Source organism: Henckelia pumila, chromosome 3 (genome assembly GCF_033568475.1).
Source record: "Henckelia pumila isolate YLH828 chromosome 3, ASM3356847v2, whole genome shotgun sequence".
In the NCBI taxonomy this organism is placed as follows: domain Eukaryota; kingdom Viridiplantae; phylum Streptophyta; class Magnoliopsida; order Lamiales; family Gesneriaceae; genus Henckelia; species Henckelia pumila.
The window spans coordinates 7421382-7426381 of record NC_133122.1 but is presented as its reverse complement, the minus strand read 5'-3'; positions in this window follow the sequence as shown (position 1 = coordinate 7426381).

Sequence of the window (5000 nt, the reverse complement as noted above, 5' to 3'; positions counted from 1 at the left end):
AAAACATTTTTTCTCTCGAGTTTGCATGCATAAATAAGGCATGTAAGTGGTCGGATTTGCATTTGGCCCAAAAGAAAAAATTTTAAAAAGAAAAATTTTATTATGATTCCTCGGCCTAAAAACACACTTTTCCTGAAACTTGGGTTTTTTATCCTAAGTCTACTATAGGGGGAGGAGGGTGTTTGACCGTGGGGTTGGTTGAGGTGTTGAGGCAATGCATGCCATTGCCCCCTATGCTCGGCCAACCTCATGCCAACCCAACCCAATGGCCGCCGCCTCCGGCCCGTTTTCCGCCGGTGATCGGATATTAGGGAAATGACGCGTGAGGGTGTGTGGTCGGAACATGGGATAAACAAAACGTGTGAGTGCCCAGATATTAGGCAACTAAAACGTGCACTTGCGCATGCGCAATGCGGCACTAGGCACTTGGGCACGGCGGTGTGCGCGTGTGGTCGGAACATGGGAGAAGCAAAACGTCCGGATATTAGGCAAATGAAACGTGCACGTGCGCGTGCGCATGCGCAATGCGGCACTTGGCACTTTGCACTTGGGCACGGCGGTTTGCGCGTGCGGTCGGAACATGGGAGAAGCAAAACGTCTGGATATTAGGCAAATGAAACGTGCGCGTGCGTATGCGCAATGCGGCACTTGGAACTTGGGCACGTCGGGCACGACGGCGTGCGCGTGTGGTCGGAACATGGGAGAAGCAAAACGTCCGGATATTAGGCAAATGAAACGTGCGAGCGCGCAATGCGGCACTTGGCACTTGGGCACGGCGGCATGCGCGTGTGGTCGGAACATGGGAGAAGCAAAACGTCCGGATATTAGGCAAATGAAACGTATGGCATGCGTGTGCGCATGCGTAATGCGACACTTGGCACTTGGGCACGTCGGGCACAGCGGCGTGCGCGTGCGGTCAGAACATGAGAGAAGCAAAACGTCTGGATATTAGGCAAATGAAACGTGCGCATGCGCATGCGCAATACGGCACTTGGCACTTGGGCACGTCGGGCACGGCGGCGTGTGCGTGTAGTCAGAACATGGGAGAAGCAAAACGTCCGGATATTAGGCAAATAAAACGTGCGCATGCGCAATGCGGCACTTGGCACTTGGCACTTGGGCATGTCGGGCACGGCGGCGTGCGCGTGTGGTCGGAACATGGGCGAAGCAAAACGTTCGACTGCCCGGATATTAGGCAAATGAAATGTGCGCGTAGGCGGCACTTGCGCACGTTGACGTAAGCATGTGGTCGGAACATGGACAATATAAAGCGTGCTCGCACTTGGCACTTGGTACTTGGGTGTGCGCATCCCCAAAACTTGGGAAAATGAAACGTGTGTGTACTTGGCACTTGACACTTGCCGTGATCCACGAAAATGGTACCTAAGTTGCAAGCTCCATGGAAAAAAAATGCAAGTAAATGTGGCACGTATCTCAAATGTCCGATTAGCATGAATGATTCAAATTAAACAATTTTGTTATCATCCTTCGTGCAAATAATGCATCTAGGGCGTCGAAATCGGGCCACCATGAGTGCCCAAGTTAGGGGCAGTGTGCGCATGGGCGGACGGCAACGTGCGGCACGTAGCATAAACGAGCGAGCCAAACTATGATTTTCGCGGCACAATGTGGTTTTATCTCGAGTTTTAATGCATAAATAATGCATCTAAGGCGTCGGATTCATGCAACTATGAGTGCCCAATTTGGGGGCACTGTGCGCACGGGCGAGCGGCCACGTGCGGCACGTAGCGCAAACAAGCAAGCCAAACTATGATTCTCACGGCACAATTTTGTTGGAGAACGCGGCGATCAGATCAATTAGGATTGATACCCGGTGTAGCGGAAGTTTAAAAAATATTGTATGGAACGATTCCATAATGGGTATCAACCTTACGATTAAATTGTGTGTGTAAAAATTAAATAACAATTATAAAATTTTTACCTTTAATCTCGAATCGAGATTTTGGACACCAACAGATTTCTCTGCTCTTGTTGTATATCCCTGGAACTGATGGACGAACTGTTCTTCAATCAGGTCCACGAACGGATATTTAATCCCTCTGATAGATTGCACTAGAAAATCTATCAGAAGTTTCTACGAAGAGATTAACGAATTTGATCCGTTAAACCAGACTGTAATTCAAAATCACAGGCTGAATTTTTCTGAAGCAGAGGGAGAGGGGGCGGCGGCCACAGTAAATAAAATTAGGGTTTTCGAAAATTATTTTATGACCTGTTGTGTGTAATTTCTGTACTGCAATAACTTATTTATAATGTAGGCCGCTAACAGCTTAGGGCCCATTAGTCATAAGTTCAAGCCCGACAAGCAAAGCCCGCATGTTCATAAATTAATATAAAATTCATCGTGACTCCGATTGATAAACCGATTTCACCAATGTGCACAGAAACCATTTCTGCACCTATTAAAGTCAAGATAAATTTTTCTGAATCCGAATTCAGTGATTTCCAAAAATGGCCATCCCTATGTCATTTTAGGAAATCTTACTCCTCTACTCTTAAATAAGAAGTCCAACTTCTTCGTTCATTAAATTTAACTCTTTAAATTTAACTATCTCAACGGGGATTAAAAATCCATTACTCTGCGTGACCCTCAATGGTTCAGGGATACAGCTAGCCGTGGGCTCACAACCATTGGTATATCGAGAGTCGCTCGAGATTCGATAACTATGCAATGCATATTGAAGATCAAAAAGTGACATCGCATGTGCTACTAAGAAACCATTTCTTAAATCACATCATGTACTCTGGCCAGAGATTCGTCACACTAATATCTCCTCAGATCGCATAGGATATCCACACTCGCAAGTATGTGGTGAATCCTTGACAACAAAGCATCGACTCCTATATGTGTTGTAAATGTACCCAATCCCGACACCTGATGACCCCAATAGAATCGGTAAACGAGTCAAAGCACAGTACTAGCATATAGAGTCTCAATGATGTTTCAAGTAGTAAGGACTAATGGTGCACAACCAAAACCACGGACTTTATCCACTCGATAAGTGATAACCACTTGGAAAGTCCGGATAGGGTAGTTCGATCATTCATCATATGAATATCCTACCAATGAAACGTGGTACTCTGCATCGCAAATGCTAGTCTCAAACTCGAGCGATCCTTATCCTTATTATCGGACGGCTCAATCGACTAGGAACAGTTTAGAATATACAGTGACTATAAGATGTCTTTCATGATAGACATCTCCATGTTCTACCACATCTTACATACACTATAGTATATTCAAGGTCTTTATCAAAACAACAATAGTATATCACAATATAACAATATGAAGAAAGATAAAGTCATTGCCATTAATAAAAGTGTAAATTATTTTAAACAAAAGATTGTTTATACAAAGAGTCATCAAAGCCCTTAGCCACAAGTTGGCTCACCGGGCACCCACTCTTTCAAATTTTGTTTTCTATGAAGTTTTTATGCATAAATAATGCATCTAAGGCGTCGGATTCGTGCCACCATGAGTGCCCAAGTTGGGGGCACCGTGCGCACGGGAGGGCTGCCCCGTGCGATACGTAGCACAAACGAGCAAGCCAAACTATGATTCTTATGGCACAATGTTGTTTTCTCTTGAGTTTTCATGTATAAATAATGCATCTAAGGCGTCTGATTCGTGCCCCCATGAGTGCCCAAGTTGGGGTCACCGTGCGCATGGGCGGGCTGCCCCTTGCGGCACGTTGCGCCAATGAGCGAGCCGAACATTGATTCTCATGGCACAATGTTGTTTTCTATCGAGTTTTCATGCATAAATAATGCATCTAAGGCGTCGGATTCGTGCCACCATGAGTGCCCAAGTTGGGGGCACCGTGCTGCATGTAGCGCAAACGAGCGAGTAAATTGATGATTCTCACGGCACAAATATTTATTTCCCTCGAGTTTCATGCATAAATAAGGCATGCTTGTGTTCGGATTCGCATTTGGCCCAAAAAAAATGTTTAAAAAAAGAAAAAATTTATTATGATTCCTCAGCCCAAAAACCCACTTTTCCTAAAACTTGGGTTTTTTCTCCTAAGTATACTATAGGGGGAGGAGGGTGTTTGGCCATGGGCTTGGTTGAGGTTTCGGGGCAATGCTTGCCATTGCCTCCCATGCTCGTCCAACCTCTTGACAACCTTCTTCGATGGGTGCCCTTTCCGGCCGCTGCTCCGGCGGGTTTTCCGGCTGGCGGCCGGTAGGGGAGTTTTTTCACCCCGACGTCATTTCGCACCCCGTTTCTTTCTATATTGCATGCATGAGCTTTTTAGACATGCGGATCGCGCACTCTTTGTAGGCTTGTTTTCTATTACGGTTGGTCGGAAAGAAGGAATATCGGTGTTTGGGAATCAAGCATGCGTAGGTGTTCGTCATTGTTGTTCTTAAGCTACTATGCGATCATCAAAGTCCCTCGGTTTAGGATGCTTGTGGGTCCGGAAGGCACATTATGGTCATTGCTATCGTGGATCGGCGAGCAAGTCGTGTGAGTCCCGTTCTCTTTATTGGAGCACGGGTCGCGCTTGCGATTGATTTCCCACATCTTCGTGTCCGAATATTTGTGCTTGCATATGAGGTTGAGAATAAGCTTGAAACTCCAATAAGGTTTGCATCCCCAAAAGTAGGGGTGGGTTAGATCGGTGGGGTTGTGAGTTCTTGCGCAAGACGTTTTGAGTGGGTTCGATCATGATATCTTGTGCTTGTGGCAGTTGTTTGGATGCGTCCATGTGGAATTTCGTTGCATGTTCGATCCTCCATAGCCCTGAGTATTGGTGCTCTTAACCCCCCCCTGCAACCATCAAAGTCCCTTGGTTCAGGACGCATTGGGGCCGGAGATCACATTATGGTCATTGCTATTGTGGATCGGCGAGCGGCGAGAAATCGCGTGTGTTCCAATCTTCGTCCGACATTTTGTTTCTCCCGTAGCTTTGATTTTATTGCCAAGGATGTGTATCCGTGTTAGTCAGGGCATTTGCTTGAGCTCTTCGGCTGTT